This window comes from Mobula birostris, chromosome 10 (assembly GCF_030028105.1).
Source record: "Mobula birostris isolate sMobBir1 chromosome 10, sMobBir1.hap1, whole genome shotgun sequence".
NCBI lineage: Eukaryota > Metazoa > Chordata > Chondrichthyes > Myliobatiformes > Myliobatidae > Mobula > Mobula birostris.
Window position 1 is genome coordinate 56,892,317 of NC_092379.1, and position 23,951 is coordinate 56,916,267.

The following is a 23,951-nucleotide window of genomic DNA, read 5'->3' on the forward strand; positions in this document are numbered from 1 at the left end:
AAAACTGACTCAGAGCCAAAGGTGCAAATGAGAATGAATGGTGGACTAAACGTCATTCAAGGTTGGACTTTGCAAGGTGCATTAAGGGAAGAAAGCGTTTTAGGATAAATGGACAGTTAGATTGATGCACTGTACTTGAAAGCAAATGAAATGAACCCGGTCCTTGGCTGGGGGATGGGAGCTGGAGTGACAGGGCAGTTGGTATACAAGTCGATGCAGCACGTCCTGAGACTGTGAGGAAGGACAGGGCAAAACTGCAGTCAGTGGGAACGTGGGGCTAAACTCAAAAGGGTGATGAATACAGGACTGAAGGTGTTGTATTTGAATGTGCACAGCGTACAGGGTTAGGTAGATGGTCCCGTAGCACAATTACAGATTGGCAAGTATGACATCGTGGGCATCACTGAATTGTGGCTAAAAGATCATAGCTGGGAGCTAAAATATCCCTAGATGCACATTATATCAAAAGGACAGGCAGGTAAGGAGAGACAGTGGGGTGGCTCTGCTAATTAAAACTGAAATCAAATCCTTAGGAAAAGGCGACATAGGATCAGAAAATGTAGAATCCTTGTGGGTAGGGTTAAGAAACTGCAAAGGTAAAAAGAGTCTGACGGGAGTGAAATGCACGCCTCCCAGCAGCAGCCAGGGTGTGGAATATAAATTAGAATAGGAGATAGAAAATGTATGCAATAAGGCCAATGTCACAATAGTCACAGGAGATTTCAGTATGCAGGTTAATTGGGAAAATCAGGTTGGTGCTGGATTGCAAAGATGGAATCTGTAGAATGCCTATGAGGTGACTTTTTAGAGCAGCTTGCAGGTTTGATTAGGGATCTTAAAGTAAAGGGACAGTTAGGAGGCAGTTATCATAATAAGGAATAATTCACCCTGCAGTTTGAGAGGGAGAAGATAAATTCAGGTGTATCAACTTTACAGTGGAGAAAAGGGAATTACAGAAGCACGAGAGAGGAGTTGGTCAAAGATGATTGGGAGGGGATACTAGCAGGGATGATGGCAAAAAACAATAGCTAGAGTTTCTGGTGGCAATTCAGAAGGTGCAGGATAGATACTCTACATCCCAATGATGAAGACAGGATGAGACAACCTTGGCTGATAAGCGAGGTCAAAGACAACAAAACATAAAATATGGCAAAAATTAGTGGGAAGTTAGAAGATTGAGAAGGTTTTAAAAACCAACAGAAGGCAACTAAAAAACTATTAGGAGAGAAAAGATGAAATATAAAGGTAAGCTAGCCAATAATATGAAAGAGGATACCAAATGTGTTTATAAATACAGAGAGTAAAAGAGAGGCAAAAGCAGATATCGGATCACTGGAAGATGGCACTGGAGAGGTAGTAATGGGGACAAAAAATGGCGGACTAACTTTGTGTCAGTCTTTACTGTGGAGGACATTATCAGTATGGTGGAAGTTCCAGGCGTCAGGGGTCATGAAGTGTGTGAAAATGTCATTCCATTCTTTAAGGAAGGAGAGAGGCAGAAGAAAGGAAATTATAAGCCAATAAGCCTGACATTAGTGATTGGGAAGATGTTGGATCCTATTATTAAGGCTGAGGTTTCAGGTTACATGGAACCACATGATAAGATGGGCCAAATAAAATAGGTCTTTGAGAAAATAACAGGTAGGATAGGGAAAGGAGAGTCAATGGATGCTGTTTATCTGGATTTTCAGAAGACCTTTGACAAAGTGCCACACATGAGGCTGCTAAGCAAGATAAAAGCCCATGGTCTTACAGGAGAGATACTAGCATGGATGGATGATTGGCTGACAGGCAAGAGGCTAAGAGTAGGAATGAATGGGGCCTTTTCTGGTTGGCTGCCAGTGATTAGTGGTATTCTGGTGTTGGGACCACTTCTTTTCACATTATATGTCAATGATTTAGATGACAGAATTAATGGCTTTGTTGCCTAGTTTGTGGACAATATGAAGGTAGGTGGAGGGGTGGGTAATGTTGAGGAAACAAGGAGTCTGCGGAAGGATTTAGAGAGATTGGAAGTATGAGCGAAGAGGTGGCAGATGGAATATAGTGTAGGGCAGTGTATGGTCAAGCACTTTAGTAGAAGGGAAAAAAGCACAGGCTAATTTCTAAATAGGGAGAAAATTCATGAAGTAGAGTGCAAAGAGACTTGGGAGTCCTCGTGTACGATTTCATAAAGATTAACTTGCAGGTTGACTCAGTGGTAAGGAAGGAAAATGCGATGTTAGCATTCACTTTGAGAAGACCAGAATATGAGTAAGCCTTTATAAGGCATTGATCAGACCACACTTGGAGTATTGTGAGCAGTTTTTGGGCCATTATCCAAAAAAAAATGTTTTGGCATTGGAGACAGTCCAGAGGATTCTGGGAATGAAAGGGTTAACTTATGAGGAACATTTGATGGTTCTGAGCTTGTGCTCACTGGAGTTTAGAAGAATTAAGGGTGACCTCATTGAAACATATTGAATATCAAAAAGCCAAGGTAGAGTGGATGGAAAGAATATTTCCTATAGTGATAGAGTCCAGGACCAGAGGACACAGCCTCATAATAGAAATCCATGTAGCACAGAGATGAGGAGGAATTTCTTTAGCCAGAGGGTGGTGAATCTGTGTAATTCATTGCCACAGATGGCTGTGGAGGCCAAGTCCTTGGGTATATTTAGTGCGGAGGTTGACATACTGTTGATTAGTCAGGGTGTCAGAGGTTATGGGGAGAAGACAGGCAAATGGAGTGGAGGGGGTAAGGATCAGACTTGATGGAATGGTGCAGTGGACTCAATGGGCTGAATGGCCTTATTCTGCTCCCAAGTCTTATGATTCAGAAGTGTGACATTTGAATGGTGTCTGTCTGCCTGAACTGTAAACTTCAGCTACAGCCTTACTTAAATTTCCTTATACTGCCATGTGATGCATGAAACATAATGCCCTACATAATACATAATGGTTTGCATTGCATACTTGATGCTTTGTATGACACAGCTTATGAATATGAGACAGATTGACAGTGCAAATGCCTTCCGAGGCCACTCACAAGAAACATACTTCTTGTGTTATGATAATTGTGGGGGATTTTAATATGCGAGTGGATTGGGAAAATCAGGTCGGCTCTAGATCTCAAGAGACAGAATTTGTAGAATGTCTGCGAGATGGCTTTTTAGAACAGCTTGTTGTTGAGCCCACTAGGGGATTGGTTGTACTGGAATCGGTATTGTGTAATGAACCGGAGGTGATTAGAGATTGAGGTGAAGGATCCCTTAGGAGGCAGTGATCATAACTTAAAGAGAAGCCGAAATCTGATGTGCCAGTATTTCAGTGGAGTAAAGGAAATTACGGTGGCATGAGAGAGGAACTGGCCAAAGTTAACTGAAAGGGACACTGGCGGGAAAGACGGCAGAGCAGCAGTGGCTGGAGTTTATGTGAGAAGTGAGGAAGGTGCAAGACAGGTATATTCCAAAACAGAAGAAATTTTCGAATGGAAAAAGGATGCAACCGTGGTTGACAAGAGAAGTCGAAGCCAGAGGATTGGGAAGTTTTTAAAAGCTTACAAAAGGAAACTAAGAAGGTCATTAAGAGGGAAAAGATTAACAATGAAAGGAAGCTAGCAAATGATATCAAAGAGGATACTAAAAGCTTTTTCAAGTATATAAAGAGTAAAAGACAGATGAGAGTAGCTATAGGACCGATAGAAAATGATGCTGGAGAAATTGTAATGGGAGATAAGGAGATGGTGGAGGAACTGAACGAGTATCTTGCATCAGTCTTCACTGAGGAAGACATCAGCAGTATACCGGGCACTCAAGGGTGGCAGGGAAGAGAAGTATGCGCAGTCACAATTACGACAGAGAAAGTACTCAGGAAGCTGAATAGTCTAAAGGTAGATAAATCTCCCGAACCAGATGGAATGCACCCTCGTGTTCTGAAGGAAGTAGCTGTGGAGATTGCGGAGACATTAGCGATGATCTTTCAAAAGTCGATAGATTCTGGCATGGTTCTGGAGGACTGGAAGATTGCAAATGTCACTCCGCTATTTAAGAAGGGGGCAAGGAAGCAAAAAGGAAATTATAGACTTGTTAGCTTGACATAGGTGGTTGGGAAGTTGTTGGAGTCAATTGTCAAGGATGAGGTTACGGAGTACTGGAGGCATATGAAAAGATAGGCAGAACTCAGCATGGATTCCTTAAAGGAAAATCCTGCCTGACAAACCTATTACAATTTTTTGAGGAAATTACAAGTTGAGTAGACAAGGGAGATGCAGTGGATGCTGTATATTTGGATTTTCAGAAGGCCTTTGACAAGGTGCCACACATGAGGCTACTTAACAAGATAAGAGCCCCTGGAATTACGGGAAAGTTACATATGTGGATAGAGCGTTGGCTGATTGGCAGAAAACAGAGAGTGGGAATAAAGGGATCCTATTCTGGTTGGCTGCCGATTACCAGTGGTGTTCCATCGGGGTCCATGTTGGGGCCGCTTCTTTTTACATTGTACATCAACGATTTGGTTTATGGAATAGATGGCTTTGTGGCTAAGTTTGCTGATGATACGAAGATAGGTGGAGGGGCCGGTAGTGCTGAGGAAACGGAGAGTCTGCAGAGAGATTTGGATAGATTGGAAAATGGGCAAAGAGGTGGCAAATGAAATACAATGTTGGAAAGTGTATGGTTATGCACTTTGGCAGAAGAAATAAACGGGCAGACTATTATTTAAATGGGGAAAGAATTCAAAGTTCTGAGATGCAACGGGACTTGGGAGTCCTCGTACAGGATACCCTTAAAGTTAACCTCCAGGTTGAGTCGGTAGTGAAGAAGGCGAATGCAATGTTGGCATTCATTTCTAGAGGAATAGAGTATAGGAGCATGGATGTGATGTTGAGGCTCTATAAGGCACTGGTGAGACCTCACTTGGAGTACTGTGGGCAGTTTTGGTCTCCTTATTTAAGAAAGGATGTGCTGACGTTGGAGAGGGTACAGAGAAGATTCACTAGAATGATTCCGGGAATGAGAGGGTTAACATATAAGGAACGTTTGTCCGCTCTTGGACTGTATTCCTTGGAGTTTAGAAGAATGAGGGGAGACCTCATAGAAACATTTCAAATGTTGAAAGGCATGAACAGAGTGGATGTGGCAAAGTTGTTTCCCATGATGGGGGAGTCTAGTACGAGAGGGCATGACTTAAGGATTGAAGGGTGCCCATTCAGAACAGAAATGCAAAGAAATTTTTTTAGTCAGAGGGTGGTGAATCTATGGAATTTGTTGCCACGGGCAACAGTGGATGCCAAGTCATTGGGTGTATTTAAGGCAGAGATTGATAGGTATCTGAGTAGCCAGGGTATCAAAGGTTATGGTAAGAAGGCGGGGGAGTGGGACTAAATGGGAGAATGGATCAGCTCTGATAAAATGGCAGAGCATACTCGATGGGCCGAATGGCTGACTTCTGCTCCTTTGTCTTATGGTCTTATATTTCACTTTAATGACATTGTCAATTATTAGTTTATTTTTGAAGGCATATGTTTTAGAACTTTCAAACTGCAGCATTTTCACAGCATTTTCTCCTTTGAAATACAAGGAATTGTGGACTGTTTTATTGGATCCCTTAAAATTATTTGTAACCTCTGTCAATCTCAGAATCCATCTCATTGTTGATATTATGTAAAATAAATGACTTTGTCACAAATCAAATTAAAGTTTAATTGTTAAAACAAAGCTATTTTCTCAGGCCTCACCCCTGGATACACCAGACCAAGGCCATGGATGTAGAGGGGAGCAATGGGGTGATAGATGTGGATGAATATATACATTATCATGGAGACAGCTTTTAATTAGTCAGAAACTCTAACAGTTGACGAGTCGAGTCTGCAATAAAAAAAGCACTAATGTTGTCAGCCCACAGGGTAACAGACAAACACTCCTGCACACTGCAATCCTTTCCACAAACCCCATAGACATTTTCAATGACAGCAGCAACATTTGGCTTCAGAGTAGCTGACGGGAACTCTCGCTCCTTCCAGAGACTGAATGTAATCTCCCAGGTTGAAGAATTTTGGAAGGGAAGGTGGAATGATGTTGGTTCTGTTTACTTATCCAACTTTCAACTGCTCATTGGGAAACCACAGTTATTGCTGACTGGTAATAACATCTTCTTCTATCTGGCAATCAACACAGGCACACCTCTAAGATGTCTGCTTGGCAAACTGCTCTACTCTCTCTGTGTTGCCAGGCACTGGTCAAACGGCATCTATAAATTCAATGATGACACCACAGAATCTGAGCAGAATCTCAGATGGCAATGAGGAGCAAGATGGATCGGCTGGTTGAGTGTTGCTGCAATACTAAGGAATTGATTATAGACTTCAGGAGGGTGAAGCCAGGAGAAACACACACCAGTCCTCACTGAGGGGCAGTCATGGAAAGGGTGAGCAACTTTTAGTTCCAGAGCATCAACATCTCAGAAATCTATCTTGGCTCAACACGTTGACACAACCACAAAGCAGGTACACCAGCGACAAGACTTGGTATGTTACTACAAAGCCATTAAATTTCTACAGATGTACAGCGGAGAGCATACGAGCTGGTTGTATCACAGTACACTATGGAGCCTCCAATGCACAGGGTCACAGGAGGCTGCAGAGGGTTGAGAACTCAGCCCGTTCCATCACAGGCACAACTGTCCTGCCATCGAGGACATCCATCACCAAAGACCTTCACCAACATCAGGGAGGAAGCACACAATGCTGAAGATGCACACTCAATGTTTTTGGGACAGCTTCTTTCCATCTGGCATCAGATTTCTGAATGGTTCATGAGCACTCTCTCAATATTCATCTTTTGCACTATTTATTTAATGTTGTAATTTATAGTTATTTTTATAATAATACCATACTGCTGCTGAAAACCAGCAAATATCACCTCCTATGTCAGTGATAATTAATCTGGCTTTGATTCTAACACTTGCAGTTTGTTTATGTGCTGAGGCTAAAATCCAATGGCACTGATCCTGAATCTAATGCCTTAGAGAATAGGCTAGAAAACTTTAACAGGATAGGAAAGTGCTTGACGAACTGCATGCTGATGAATGAAACAATATCAAGCAAAACCCAAAATGCTGGAAACGCTCAAAAGGAAAAGCAGCATCCAGGTGAGGTGAAAAAGAGTTAATGTATCAAGTTGGTAAATCTGGGAAGGAAATAAAAGCAAGATCACTACGCAGATTGTGGACACTGACTGCAGTACACTAGACTGGAAGAAATCAATCACTTCGTCAGCCAGGAAGACTGGTTCCCTGGATAGTTGGAAGAGGAAAAAGTGAAAAAGCGTGTATTGCACCAGTTGCGGTTGCAAGGGAAAGTGCTTTGAGAAGGAGAGTGGTTGGTGGGAACAAGAGTGGACCAGCGAGTTATGGAAGGACATGTTAGCAGGTTTCAAGCTGCTAGATCACTCCTTGAAGCAACTGGGTTTCACTGGTATTGTTGCAGATTTCAGCTGATCTGAGGACGAGAGACAAGACGCAGACATCAGGAAGTGACTGGATCATTGAAAGATGCAAAACTGATTGGGCTGGGGTGGTGTAAGTTCTCCTGTTGGTCATGCTGTGCTTAACAGAGGCATTATAGCACCATCGGAGATAGTAGACAAAATGCGAAATTATTGATTGATCAGCTTTGATCATTTGCAATATGTTAATCTATACCAACCGCATATTTATTTATTGTCTATTAACTTAGACTATTTATTTACCACACATCAGTAAACATCCTTAATGAGCCCCATTCAGAAACCCTGCATTCCCACTGCGTCTCCGTCTGGGAAGCTGCAGAAATAGCCCTATAGCGCATGCAGAAACCCTGCATTCCCACTGCGTCTCCGTGTGGGAAGCTGCAGAAATAGCCCTATAGCGCATGCAGAAACCCTGCATTCCCACTGCGTCTCCGTGTGGGAAGCTGCAGAAATAGCCCTATAGCGCATGTAGTATTGCAATCCAGTGTGCTACTCTCTGAAGCAGTTGACTACTGATGGGTCCTCAGTGGCTGTGGAAGCTGATCTGGTATCCACTTTCGGGATATCAGGATGGATTCCCTCAATGGAGGACGCCTGAGCGTGATGTTGTTTAATGTGAGGGGGCTGATTCAGGGGCAGCCACCACACGGTCCCTGACAGATCAGGGTCAGGGTCCAGAGCATTAAATGCAAAATGTCTAGGGGAGTGTTTACTGCAACAGCCTTCCTCCACCATTACTGCCCTTGCAAGGTGTAATTTTTCAACTGCTCCACTATTTAGGCCTTGGTTGGCTCGCTCTTTGTCTGGAACCTCACTCTTGACCTTAGCACAATGAATAACCCTACCAGGAGCTGAGCATCAGATGGCTAAATTCCAGAAAGTGTCACTCTCAGGATCTCAGAAGATCACACACCTCTCCATCATGACGAGGTGACAATCCTTGGAGAAGTATAACACATGGAAAGAGTGGCAGAAGTAGATAGGTTAGTGAAGAAGCCTTTGGACCTGCTGGCCTTTATCACTTAGGGAATTGAGAATAGCTTTACAAGGCATTCCTGAGGCTGTCTTGGTTCAGTTTAGTCACCTTGCTATAAGAAATTGTTTAGAGAAGATTTGCAAGATGCTGCAGGAATTCAAGGGACTGAGTATTGGAGAGAGGATGAGCACGTTGAGACTTTTCTCACTGGAGCATATGAGAATGAGAGGTGATCTGAGAGGTGTACAAAATCAAGTAGGCATCAACAAGGTGAACGCACAGTCTTGAGGAATCAGAACTAGAGTGCATCGGCTTAAGATGATATAACCTGAGGAGCACCCAGAATAGAGCGCACAGTGGTGGAATGAACTGCTAGAGGGTAAAATTCTAGAATATTAGAGAGTGACTGATATTGTTCCTTTATTTAAGGAGGGCAACAGAGAGACACTGGGGAGTTACAGTCTGGTGACTCTGACAACAGGCTGGTGAGTAAGTTACTGGAGTGGACAGGATCTATCAACATTTGGATGGGCAAGGATTGATTAGGCATAGTTTCCACAGCTATGGGCATGAAATGGTGCATGACAAACCTCTTAGTATTGATCAAAGAGGTAAGCAAAAGGATGGGTGAGAAGAGGGCAGTAGACATTGTCTATGTGAAACTTTTGACAAGCTCATGCATGCAGGCTATTCTTGAAGGTTAGATTGCATGAGATATAGGGGGAGATAATTAATTGGATTTGCAATCAGTTCAGTGGTTGGGAGTAGATTGTGATATTCATAGGCTGCAAGCCTGTGACTAGGGTTGTGCCACAGAGGCCGGTGCTGAGATCTATATTGTTCATTATTGATACAAATAACTTGGATGTGAATGTACAAGGCATGGTTCGTAAGTCTGCGGATGATAATTAAAAAGTGGTATCACAGACAGTGAAGAATGAGTGTGGGTAAAGAAGCCAAAGATTAATAAGTTGTTTTCAATTCTGATAAGTGAGAAAAAGAAGTTGCATTTTGGTAAGTCAAACAAAGTTAGGACTTATACAGTGAATGAGGAGTGTTGTAGAATGAGTGCAAGTCCATAGTTCCCTGAAAGGGATGTCACAGGCAGGAGAGGAAGGCGAAGGTGGTGTTTGGTATGACATCAGTCGGCACATTGACTATAGGTTGTTGCAGATATTCAAGATGTTAATGAGACAGAACTTGGTAAATTAAGTACAATTTTGTTATCAAAATTGATTAGTTTATTATAGTCAAATGTTCTGAGATGCAGGGAAAACGTTGTTTCGTATGCCATTCATACAGGTCATTGAGGTAATACAAAGGAAACGGTGAATGTTGTGTTCCGGTCACAGGTGCAGAATGTGGTGTTCCGGTCACAGGGAAAATGCAGAATGCAGTGTTCCGGTCACAGGTGGAGAATGCGGTGTTCCGTTCACAGGGAAAATGCGGAATGTGGTGTTCCGGTCACAGGTGCAGAATGTGGTGTTCCGGTCACAGGGAAAATGCGGAATGTGGTGTTCCAGTCACAGGTGCAGAACGCGGTGTTCCGGTCACTGGGAAAATACAGAATACAGTGTTCTGGTCACAGGTGCAAAATGCGGTGTTCTGGTCACAGGGAAAATGCAGAATGCAGTGTTCCGGTCACAGGGAAAATGCAGAATACATTTATAAAAAATATTCCAGGATCGATTATATTATAATCGATCCCCGCTTCTTGCCTAGTGTTAAAACCTGTGAATATGACACTATTGCTATATCTGATCATGCGCCTCTGAGTTTGTCTTTTGAATTTGATGATGTCGCTCTTGCCCGCCCACCTTGGCGCATGTCTCAGACATTATTGCAAAACTCTGACTTTGTCACTTTCATTGAAACCCAGATAAAGGATTTTTTTCTTTTTAATGATATAAGGGGTATGTCTAAGTTAGTTATATGGGATACATTTAAAGCATTTTTACGCGGTCAGATTACCTCTTATTCAGCTAAACTTAAAAAACAAACTAAAGCAAAATTAGATAGAATTTCAAAACAAGTTAAAGATTTAGATAATATTTATGCAATTTCCCCCAATACTGATTTATTTAAACAAAGGGTGGAACTTCAATCACAATATAACCTGTTATTAACTCATGCCATTGAAGGTTATTTGCTTAAGTTAAAGAGCCAATTTTATATGTTTGGAGATAAAAATAATAAATTGCTTGCATCTCAATTAAAAATGGCTGCAGCCAAAAGGCAAATCATGAAAATTCGTAGAAAAGATGGTACCTTAGCTCAGGAATATGAGGAAATTAATAAGATTTTTCAAGACTTTTATGCTGAGCTATATAAATCTCAATGTCCGTTAGATTCCTCTAAAATGAATGATTTTTTACGAAAGATTGTTTTTCCTAAAAGCTCGGCTGAGGGTCAAAAGATACTCGATGCTCAAATTACTGAAGCAGAAATTCATAAAGCTATTTTTTCAATGCAATCCGGTAAGTCCCCAGGACTTGATGGCTATCCCGTAGAATTTTTTTAAAAATTTGGAAATTTACTCTCTCCGTATATGTTGGAAATGTTTAAGGATTCTTTTGTGAAAGGTGACTTACCCTCTACATTTTATGAGGCCTCTATTTCTTTAATTCTTAAAAAAGATAAAGATCCTACTGACCGTGCTTCATATAGACCTATTTCATTACCGAATGTTGACGCTAAGATTTTGTCAAAGATAATGGCCAATCGGTTGGAGAATATTTTGGGTAAAATTATTTGTAAAGATCAAAAAGGCTTTATAAAGGGTCGTTATTCCTTTTCAAATGTTCGGAGACTACTTAATATTATATATTCATCCTCTTCTAAAATTCCACAACGTGTTGTATCTTTGGATGCTGAAAAAGCGTTCGACCGAGTCGAATGGAAATATTTACTCAATGTTCTAGAGAAACTTGGCTTTGGTGTTAATTTTAATAATTGGATTAAAATGATATATGAAGCCCCTATTGCTACTGTTGTTACTAACAATTGTAGGTCTCCTTTTTTTCAGCTTTCACGGGGGACAAGGCAAGGCTGTCCATTAAGTTCTTTGTTGTTTAATTTAATATTAGAACCCCTTGCTATTGCTCTTCATGAGGCTAAAAATATCCATGGGATCTTTGTGAATGAGACCATGCATAAGGTCTCTCTTTATGCTGATGATTTATTGGTTTATATATCTAACCCTGACGAATCCATTCCTGCCCTGTTAAAATTATTTAATGAATTCGGAGGTTTTTCAGGATATAAAATTAATTTTAGTAAAAGTGAATTATTTCCTTTAAATGATTCTGTTTCTATATATGATAATATTCCTTCTAAAGTTTCAGACTCTTTTAGATATTTAGGTATTGTAATTACTAAAAAGTATAAGGATCTTTATAAAGCTAATTTTGTTCCCTTAGTAGACTCTATGAAGTATTTATTTAGTAGATGGAGTCCACTTACATTTCACTTGTTGGTCGTATTCATATAGCTAAAATGATGATTTTACCGAAATTTTTATATTTATTTCAGAATATTCCTGTTTTTTTGACTAGGAGGTTTTTTGATTGGATTCATTCTATTATTTTATCTTTTATTTGGAATAATAAAAGACCAAGAATTAGTAAATGTCATTTACAAAAATTGAAAAAGGATAGAGGTCTTGCTTTGCCTAATTTTAGAATGTATTATTGGGCTGTTAATCTGCAATATATGTCTTTTTGGTTATACTGGGTTGATAAGAGTGATCGGCCAATTTGGGTAGATCTGGAACTAAAAGTTGTAAAACAGTTTTATTTAACTTTGTTATTGGGGGCTCCTTTACCTATGCAATTAGGTAAAGTTGTTAATTTAAACTTATATCCTGTGATTAAGTATTCTTTACAAATTTGTCTCCAGTTCCGCAATTCTTTTAATCTTACAAAATTTAAACTTCGTAGTTTAATTTACCGAAATTACTTCTTTAAGCCTTCTTTGAGTGATCCAATTTTTCAACTTTGGAAAAATAAAGGTATTAATTCTTTTTTGGATTTATTTAAAGAAGATAGATTGATGTCCTTTGAACAACTAACTGATAAATATTCTCTTTCATATTCACACTTCTTGCAATACCTTCAAGTTAGACATTTTTTACAAAAATATTTAATAATTTCCCTTACATATTGGAGGCTGACCTGTTAGATACTATTATGAGTATGAATCCTTTGATTAAGGGTTCTATTGGAAGAATTTATAATTTATTATTATAATGGGATAAGCATCCTTTGTCTAAGATTAAGCAGGATTGGGAAAAGGAACTTAATTTGACTTTTATGACGGATGATTGGATGTGGATATTGAAGTTGGTTAACTCTTCTTCAATTTGTGCTAGCCATTCATTGATTCAATTTAAAATTGTACATTGTTATCATTTGACAAAGGAGAGACTTTCTAAAATCTTTCCTAATGTTGATAGTCATTGTGATAGATGTAAAACTGAGATAGCTACACTGACACATATGTAAACAACAGGAATTCTGCAGATGCTGGAAATTCAAGCAACACACATCAAAGTTGCTGGTGAACGCAGCAGGCCAGGCAGCATCTCTAGGAAGAGGTGCAGTCGACGTTTCAGGCCGAGACCCTTCGTCAGGACTCACGAAGGGTCTCGGCCTGAAACGTCGACTGCACCTCTTCCTAGAGATGCTGCCTCGCCTGCTGCGTTCACCAGCAACTTTTATCTGACACATATGTTTTGGTCTTGTTCTATATTGGAACAGTTCTGGAAGTCGATTTTCTCAACAATTTCTAAAGCACTTAAAATTAATTTACAACCTAATAAATTAACTTGGAATAGTTCCTCAAAATAATCATGGTATTTCTGTGTCTGACCAACATGTTATTCCATTTGTTACATTGATAGCTAGGAGGGCCATTTTGTTGAAGTGGAAGGATACATCAGCTCTCACTTTGTCACAATGGTTCTCTCAAGTGATGCTATGTCTTAGTTTGGAGAAAATTAGAAGTCGAACCTTTGAACCTTTATTTGATTTTGAGAAAAGATGCGGCTCATTTGCTCGTTATTATCATTTGAGTTAATTGATATAATTTTTCCACGATCTAATTGTAAATTCTTTTAGTGTATTTTCTTTTCTTGCTGGCGGTTTGATGTTTATTTTTAGAAGCTTTTTGTATGACGCATGACTCCGGGATTGTACACCTAATGGGTTCTCTTTTTTTTCTCACTTTCCTGCTTAGTAGTTTTTCTTTGTTATCACAAAATTTTGTTTTCAATCTTTAAGATGATTTTTTTTGAGGCATTGTAAGTGTTGTTACTTTGATGTACTCATGTTATTTTTCCTATATATATACAATAAAAAGATTTGAAAAGAAAAGAAAGAAAGACTGGATCGGCTGGGCTTGTACTCTTTGGAATTTAGAAGATTGAGGGGGATCTTATTGAAATGTATAAAATCCTAAAGGGATTGGAGAGCCGAGATGCAGGAAGATTGTTCCCGATGTTGGGGAAGTCCAGGACAAGGGGTCACAGTTTGAGGATAAAGGGGAAGCCTTTTAGGACCGAGATGAGGAAAAACTTCTTCACACAGAGAGTGGTGAATCTGTGGAATTCTCTGCCACAGGAAACAGTTGAGGCCAGTTCATTGGCTATATTTAAGAGGGAGTTAGATATGGCCCTTGTGGCTAAAGGGATCAGGGGGTATGGAGGGAAGGCTGGTACAGGGTTCTGAGTTGGATGATCAGCCATGATCATACTGAATGGCGGTGCATGCTTGAAGGGCTGAATAGCCTACTGGGGTTGTAGTTTCAGACGGATCGACAGAGGCTACAGGGTTGTAGATTCAGGCGGATCGACAGAGACTGTAAGGAGTTGTAGATTCAGAGGGATCGACAGAGGCAACAGGGTTGTAGATTCAGAGGGATCGACAGAGACTGTGAGGGGTTGTAGATTCAGACAGGTGGACAGAGGCAGTAAGGGGTTGTAGATTCAGACGGATCGACAGAGGCTGTAAATGGTTGTAGTATCAGACAGATCAACAGAGGCTGTAAGGGGTTGTAGATTCAGACAGATCGACAGAGGCTGTAAATGGTTGTAGATTCAGATGGATCAACAGAGGCTGCAGGGATTTGTAGATTCAGACAGATCAACAGAGGCTGTAAAGAGCTGTAGATTCAGACGGATCGACAGTGGCTGTAAAGGGCTGTAGATTCAGACGGATCGACAGAGGCTGTAAAGGGTTGAAGATTCAGATGGATCGACAGAGGCTGTAAAGGGTTGTAGATTCAGATGGATCGACAGAGGCTGCAGTGATTTGTAAATTCAGACGGATCAACAGCGGCTGTAAAGGGTTTTAGATTCAGTCGGATCGACAGAAGCCGTAAAGGGTTGTAGAGTCAGACGGATCGACAGAGGCTGCAGGGATTTGTAGATTCAGACAGATCGACAGAGGCTGTAAGGGGCTGTAGATTCAGACGGATCGACAGAGGCTGTAAATGGTTGTAGGTTCAGACGGATCGACAGAGACTGTAATGGGTTGTATATTCAGACGGATCAACAGAGGCTGTAAAGAGTTGTAGATTCAGACGGATCGACGGGGCTGTAAAGGGCTGTAGTTTCAGACGGATCGACAGAGGCTGTAAAGGGTTGAAGATTCAGACGGATCAACAGAGGCTGTAATGACTTGTAGATTCAGACAGATTGACAGAGGCTGTAAAGTTTTGTAGATTCAGTCGGATCGACAGAAGCTGTAAAGGGTTGTAGATTCAGACAGATCGACAGAGACAGTAAATGGTTGTAGATTCAGACGGACCGACAGAGTCTGTAAAGGGTTGTCGATTCAGACAGATCGACAGAGGCTGTAAAGTGTTGTAGGTTCAAACGTATCGACAGAGGCTGCAGGAGGTTGTAAATTCAGACGAATCGACAGAGGCTGTAAAGGGTTGCAGATTCATCCGGAACGACGGAGGCTGTAAAGGGTTGTAGATTCAGACGGATCGACGGGGCTGTAAAGGGCTGTAGTTTCAGACGGATCGACAGAGGCTGTAAAGGGTTGAAGATTCAGACGGATCAACAGAGGCTGTAATGACTTGTAGATTCAGACAGATTGACAGAGGCTGTAAAGTTTTGTAGATTCAGTCGGATCGACAGAAGCTGTAAAGGGTTGTAGATTCAGACAGATCGACAGAGACAGTAAATGGTTGTAGATTCAGACGGACCGACAGAGTCTGTAAAGGGTTGTCGATTCAGACAGATCGACAGAGGCTGTAAAGTGTTGTAGGTTCAAACGTATCGACAGAGGCTGCAGGAGGTTGTAAATTCAGACGAATCGACAGAGGCTGTAAAGGGTTGCAGATTCATCCGGATCGACAGAGGCTGTAAAGGGTTGTAGATTCAGACAGATCGACAAAAGCTATACGGGGCTGTAGATTCAGACGGATCGACAGAGGCTGTAAGGGGTTGTAGATTCACACGGATCGACAGAGGCTGTAAGGGGCTGTAGATTCAGACGGATCGACAGAGGCTACAGGGTTGTAGATTCAGACGGATCGACAGAGACTGTAAGGGGTTGTAGATTCAAAGGCATCGGCAGAGGCAACAGGGTTGTAGATTCAGAGGGATCGACAGAGACTGTAAGGGGTTGTAGATTCAGAGGGATCGACAGAGGCTGTAAGGGGTTGTAGATTCAGACAGATGGACGGAGGCTGTAAGGGGTTGTAGATTCAGACGGATCGACAGAGGCTGTAAAGGGTTGTAGATTCACACGGATCGACAGAGGCTGTAAGGGATTGTAGATTCAGAAGGATCGACAGAGGCTACAGGGTTGTAGATTCATACGGATCGACAGAGAATGTAAGGGGTTGTAGATTCAGAGGGATCGACAGAGGCAACAGGGATGCAGATGCAGAGGGATCGACAGAGACTGTAAGGGGTTGTAGATTCAGAGGGATCGACAGAGGCTGTAAGGGTTGTATATTCAGACAGATCGACCGAGGCTGTAAGGGGTTGTAGATTCAGACGGATTGACAGAGGCCGTAAAAGTTTGTAGATTCAGACAGATCGACAGAGGCTGCAGGGATTTGTAGATTCAGACAGATCGACAGAGGCTGGAAGGCCTGTAGATTCAGACGGATCGACAGAGGCTGCAGATCGACAGAGGCTGCAGGGGGTTGTAGATTCAGACAGATCGACAGAGGCCGTAAGGGGCTGTAGATTCAGTCAGATCGACAGAGGCTGTAAAGGGACGTAAATTCAGACGGATCGACAGAGAATGTAAAGGGTTATAGATTCAGATGGATCAACAGAGACTGCAGGGATTTCTAGATTCAGACAGATCAACAGAGGCTGTAAAGAGTTGTAGATTCAGACGGATCGACAGAGGCCGTAAGGGGTTGTAGATTCAGACAGATCGACAGAGGCTGTAAGGGTTTGTAGATTCAGACAGATCGACAGAGGCTGTAAAGGGTTGTAGATTCAGACAGATCGACAGAGGCTGTAAAGGGTTGTAGATTCAGACGGATCGACAGAGGCTGCAGATATTTGTAAATTCAGACAGAGGTTGTAAAGGGTTGTAGATTCAGGCGGATCGACACAGGCTGTTGTGTGTTAGATTCAGACAGGTCGACAGAGACTTTAAAGGGTTGTTGAATCAGACGGATCGACAGATAATGTAAAGGGTTGTAGATTCAAAGGGATCGATAGAGGCTGTAAGTGGTTGTAGAGTCAGACAGATTGACAGAGGCTGTAAAGGATTCTAGATTCAGACGGATTGACAGATGCAGTAAGTGGTTGTAGATTCAAACAGATCAACCCAGGCTGTAAAGGGTTGTAGATTCAGACAGATCGACAGAGAATGTAAAGGGTTGTAGATTCAGACGGACCGACAGAGGCTGCCGGGATCTGTAGATTCAGACAGATCGACAGAGGTTGTAAACTTTTGTAGATTCAGTCAGATCGACAGAAGCTGTAAATGGTTGTAGATTCAGACAGTTCGACAGAGACAGTAAATGGTTGTAGATTCAGACGGACCGACAGAGTCTGTAAAGGGTTGTCGATTCAGACAGATCGACAGAGTCTGTAAAGTCTTGTAGATTCAGACAGATTGACAGAGGCTGTAAAGAGTTGTAGGTTCAAACGTATCGACAGAGGCTGCAGGGGGTTGTAAATTCAGACAAATCGACAGAGGCTGTAAATTGTTGTAGATTCAGACGGATTGACAGATGCAGTAAGTGGTTGTAGATTCAGACGGACCAACAGAGTCTGTAAAGGGTTGTAGATTCATAGGGATCGACAGAGGCTGTAAGGGGTTGTAGATTCACACGGATCGACCGAGGCTGTAAGGTGTTGTAGATTCAAAGGGATCGACAGAGGCTACAGGGTTGTAGATTCAGACGGATCGACAGAGACTGTAAGGGGTTGTAGATTCAGAGGGATCGACAGAGGCAACAGGGTTGTAGATTCAGAGGGATCGACAGAGACTGTAAGGGGTTGTAGATTCAGAGGGATCGACAGAGGCTGTAAGGGGTTGTAGATTCACACGGATCGACAGAGGCTGTAAAGGATTGTAGATTCAGAAGGATCGACAGAGGCAACAGGGTTGTAGATTCATACGGATCGACAGAGAATGTAAGGGGTTGTAGATTCAGAGGGATCGACAGAGGCAACAGGGTTGTAGATTCAGAGGGATCGACAGAGACTGTAAGGGGTTGCAGATTCATTGGGATCGACAGAGGCTGTAAGGGATTGTAGATTCTGACAGATGGACAGAGGCTGTAAAGGGTTGTAGTTTCAGACAGATCGGCAGAGGCTGTCACAGGTTGTAGATTCACACAGATCGGCAGAGGCTGTAAGGGTGTATATTCAGACAGATCGACCGAGGCCGTAAAGGGTTGTAGATTCCGACAGATCGACAGAGGCTGCAGGGATTTGTAGATTCAGACAGATCGACAGAGGCTGTAAGGCCTGTAGATTCAGACGGATCGACAGAGGCTGCAGGGGGTTGTAGATTCAGACAGATCTACAGAGGCCGTAAGGGGCTGTAGATTCAGACAGATCGACAGAGGCTGTAAAGGGCTGTAGATTCAGACGGATCGACAGAGAATGTAAAGGGTTGTAGATTCAGATGGATCAACAGAGGCTGCAGGGATTTCTAGAGTCAGACAGATCAACAGAGGCTGTAAAGAGTTGTAGATTCAGACAGATCGACAGAGGCTGTAAGGGTTTGTAGATTCAGACAGATCGACAGAAGCTGTACGGGGCTGTAGATTCAGACGGATCGACAGAGGCTCTAAGGGGTTGTAGATTCACACGGATCGACTGAGGCTGTAAGGGGCTGTAGATTCAGACGGATCGTAAGAGACTGTAAGGGGTTGTAGATTCAAAGGGATCGACAGAGGCAACAGGGCTGTAGATTCAGAGGGATCGATAGAGACTTTAAGGGGTTGTAGATTCAGAGGGATCGACAGAGGCTATAAGGGGTTGTAGATTCAGACAGATGGACAGAAGCTGTACGGGGCTGTAGATTCAGACAGATCGACAGAGGCTGTAAGGGGTTGTAGGTTCACACGGATTGACAGAGGCTATAAGGGATTGTAGATTCAGAAGGATCGACAGAGGCTACAGGGTTGTAGATTCATACGGTTCGACAGAGAATGTAAGGGGTTGTAGATTCAGAGGGATCGACAGAGACTGTAAGGGGTTGCAGATTCAGAGGGATCGACAGAGGCTGTAAGGGATTGTAGATTCTGACAGATGGACAGAGGCTGTAAAGGGTTGTAGTTTCAGACAGATCAGCAGAGGCTGTCACAGGTTGTAGATTCACACAGATCGGCAGAGGCTGTAAGGGTTGTATATTCAGACAGATCGACCGAGGCTGTAAAGGGTTGTAGATTCAGACGGATTGACAGAGGCTGCAGATCGACAGAGGCTGCAGGGGGTTGTAGATTCAGACAGATCGACAGAGCCCGTAAGGGGCTGTAGATTCAGTCAGATCGACAGAGGCTGTAAAGGGATGTAGATTCAGACGGATCGACAGAGAATGTAAAGGGTTATAGATTCAGATGGATCAACAGAGACTGCAGGGATTTCTAGATTCAGACAGATCAACAGAGGCTGTAAAGGGTTGTAGATTCAGACGGATCGACAGAGGGTGTAAAGGGTTGTAGATTCAGACAGATCGACAGTGGCGGTAAAGGGTTGTAGATTCAGACGGATCGACAGAGGCTGTTGTGTGTTAGATTCAGACAGGTCGACAGAGACTTTAAAGGGTTGTTGAATCAGACGGATCGACAGATAATGTAAAGGGTTGTAGATTCAAAGGGATCGATAGAGGCTGTAAGTGGTTGTAGAGTCAGACAGATTGACAGAGGCTGTAAAGGCTTGTAGATTCAGACGGATTGACAGATGCAGTAAGTGGTTGTAGATTCAAACAGATCAACCCAGGCTGTAAAGGGTTGTAGATTAAGACAGATCGACAGAGAATGTAAAGGGCTGTAGATTCAGACGGACCGACAGAGGCTGCCGGGATCTGTAGATTCAGACAGATCGACAGAGGTTGTAAAGTTTTGTAGATTCAGTCGGATCGACAGAAGCTGTAAACGATTATAGATTCAGACAGTTCGACAGAGACAGTAAATGGTTGTAGATTCAGACGGACCGACAGAGTCTGTAAAGGGTTGTCGATTCAGACAGATCGACAGAGACAGTAAATGGTTGTAGATTCACACAGATCGGCAGAGGCTGTAAGGGTGTAGATTCAGACAGATCGACCGAGGCTGTAAGGGGTTGTAGATTCTGACGGATTGACAGAGGCCGTAAAGGGTTGCAGATTCCGACAGATCGACAGAGGCTGCAGGGATTTGTAGATTCAGACAGATCGACAGAGGCTGTAAGGCCTGAAGATTCAGACGGATCGACAGAGGCTGCAGGGGGTTGTAGATTCAGACAGATCTACAGAGGCCGTAAGGGGCTGTAGATTCAGACAGATCGACAGAGGCTGTAAAGGGCTGTAGATTCAGACGGATCGACAGAGAATGTAAAGAGTTGTAGATTCAGATGGCTCAACAGAGGCTGCAGGGATTTCTAGATTCAGACAGATCAACAGAGGCTGTAAACAGTTGTAGATTCAGACAGATCGACAGTGGCGGTAAAGGGTTGTAGACTCAGACGGATCGACAGAGGCTGTAAGGGTTTGTAGATTCAGACAGATCGACAGAGGCTGTAAAGGGTTGTAGATTCAGACAGATCGACAGTGGCGGTAAAGGGTTGTAGATTCAGACGGATCGACAGAGGCTGCAGATATTTGTAAATTCAGACGGATCGATAGTGGCTGTAAAGGGTTGTAGATTCAGGCGGATCGACACAGGCTGTTGTGTGTTAGATTCAGACAGGTCGACAGAGACTTTCAAGGGTTGTTGAATCAGACGGATCGACAGATAATGTAAAGGGTTGTAGATTCAAAGGGATCGATAGAGGCTGTAAGTGGTTGTAGAGTCAGACAGATCGACAGAGGGTGTAAGGGGCTGTAGGTTCAGACGATCGACAGAGGTTGTAAGGGGTTGCAGATTCAGACGGATCGACAGAAGCTGTAAAGGGTTGTAGATTCAGCCGGATCGACAGAGACTGTAAAGGGTTGTAGATTCAGACAGATTGACAGAAGCTGTACGGGGCTCTAGATTCAGACGGATCGACAGAGGCTGCAGGGGGTTGTAGATTCAGACAGATCTACAGAGGCCGTAAGGGGCTGTAGATTCAGACAGATCGACAGAGGCTGTAAAGGGCTGTAGATTCAGACGGATCGACAGAGGCTGCAGGGGGTTGTAGATTCAGACAGATCTACAGAGGCCGTAAGGGGCTGTAGATTCAGACAGATCGACAGAGGCTGTAAAGGGCTGTAGATTCAGACGGATCGACAGAGAATGTAAAGAGTTGTAGATTCAGATGGCTCAACAGAGGCTGCAGGGATTTCTAGATTCAGACAGATCAACAGAGGCTGTAAACAGTTGTAGATTCAGACGGATCGACAGAGGCCGTAAGGGGTTGTAGATTCAGACAGATCGACAGAGGCTGTAAGGGTTTGTAGATTCAGACGGATCGACAGAGGGTGTAAAGGGTTGTAGATTCAGACAGATCGACAGTGGCGGTAAAGGGTTGTAGATTCAGATGGATCGACAGAGGCTGCAGATATTTGTAAATTCAGACGGATCGACAGTGGCTGTAAAGGGTTGTAGATTCAGGCGGATCGACACAGGCTGTTGTGTGTTAGATTCAGACAGGTCGACAGAGACTTTCAAGGGTTGTTGAATCAGACGGATCGACAGATAATGTAAAGGGTTGTAGATTCAAAGGGATCGATAGAGGCTGTAAGTGGTTGTAGAGTCAGACAGATCGACAGAGGCTGTAAGGGTTTGTAGATTCAGACAGATCGACAGAAGCTGTACGGGGCTGTAGATTCAGACGGATCGACAGAGGCTCTAAGGGGTTGTAGATTCACACGGATCGACTGAGGCTGTAAGGGGCTGTAGATTCAGACGGATCGTAAGAGACTGTAAGGGGTTGTAGATTCAAAGGGATCGACAGAGGCAACAGGGCTGTAGATTCAGAGGGATCGATAGAGACTTTAAGGGGTTGTAGATTCAGAGGGATCGACAGAGGCTATAAGGGGTTGTAGATTCAGACAGATGGACAGAAGCTGTACGGGGCTGTAGATTCAGACAGATCGACAGAGGCTGTAAGGGGTTGTAGGTTCACACGGATTGACAGAGGCTATAAGGGATTGTAGATTCAGAAGGATCGACAGAGGCTACAGGGTTGTAGATTCATACGGTTCGACAGAGAATGTAAGGGGTTGTAGATTCAGAGGGATCGACAGAGACTGTAAGGGGTTGCAGATTCAGAGGGATCGACAGAGGCTGTAAGGGATTGTAGATTCTGACAGATGGACAGAGGCTGTAAAGGGTTGTAGTTTCAGACAGATCAGCAGAGGCTGTCACAGGTTGTAGATTCACACAGATCGGCAGAGGCTGTAAGGGTTGTATATTCAGACAGATCGACCGAGGCTGTAAAGGGTTGTAGATTCAGACGGATTGACAGAGGCTGCAGATCGACAGAGGCTGCAGGGGGTTGTAGATTCAGACAGATCGACAGAGCCCGTAAGGGGCTGTAGATTCAGTCAGATCGACAGAGGCTGTAAAGGGATGTAGATTCAGACGGATCGACAGAGAATGTAAAGGGTTATAGATTCAGATGGATCAACAGAGACTGCAGGGATTTCTAGATTCAGACAGATCAACAGAGGCTGTAAAGGGTTGTAGATTCAGACGGATCGACAGAGGGTGTAAAGGGTTGTAGATTCAGACAGATCGACAGTGGCGGTAAAGGGTTGTAGATTCAGACGGATCGACAGAGGCTGTTGTGTGTTAGATTCAGACAGGTCGACAGAGACTTTAAAGGGTTGTTGAATCAGACGGATCGACAGATAATGTAAAGGGTTGTAGATTCAAAGGGATCGATAGAGGCTGTAAGTGGTTGTAGAGTCAGACAGATTGACAGAGGCTGTAAAGGCTTGTAGATTCAGACGGATTGACAGATGCAGTAAGTGGTTGTAGATTCAAACAGATCAACCCAGGCTGTAAAGGGTTGTAGATTAAGACAGATCGACAGAGAATGTAAAGGGCTGTAGATTCAGACGGACCGACAGAGGCTGCCGGGATCTGTAGATTCAGACAGATCGACAGAGGTTGTAAAGTTTTGTAGATTCAGTCGGATCGACAGAAGCTGTAAACGATTATAGATTCAGACAGTTCGACAGAGACAGTAAATGGTTGTAGATTCAGACGGACCGACAGAGTCTGTAAAGGGTTGTCGATTCAGACAGATCGACAGAGACAGTAAATGGTTGTAGATTCACACAGATCGGCAGAGGCTGTAAGGGTGTAGATTCAGACAGATCGACCGAGGCTGTAAGGGGTTGTAGATTCTGACGGATTGACAGAGGCCGTAAAGGGTTGCAGATTCCGACAGATCGACAGAGGCTGCAGGGATTTGTAGATTCAGACAGATCGACAGAGGCTGTAAGGCCTGAAGATTCAGACGGATCGACAGAGGCTGCAGGGGGTTGTAGATTCAGACAGATCTACAGAGGCCGTAAGGGGCTGTAGATTCAGACAGATCGACAGAGGCTGTAAAGGGCTGTAGATTCAGACGGATCGACAGAGAATGTAAAGAGTTGTAGATTCAGATGGCTCAACAGAGGCTGCAGGGATTTCTAGATTCAGACAGATCAACAGAGGCTGTAAACAGTTGTAGATTCAGACAGATCGACAGTGGCGGTAAAGGGTTGTAGACTCAGACGGATCGACAGAGGCTGTAAGGGTTTGTAGATTCAGACAGATCGACAGAGGCTGTAAAGGGTTGTAGATTCAGACAGATCGACAGTGGCGGTAAAGGGTTGTAGATTCAGACGGATCGACAGAGGCTGCAGATATTTGTAAAT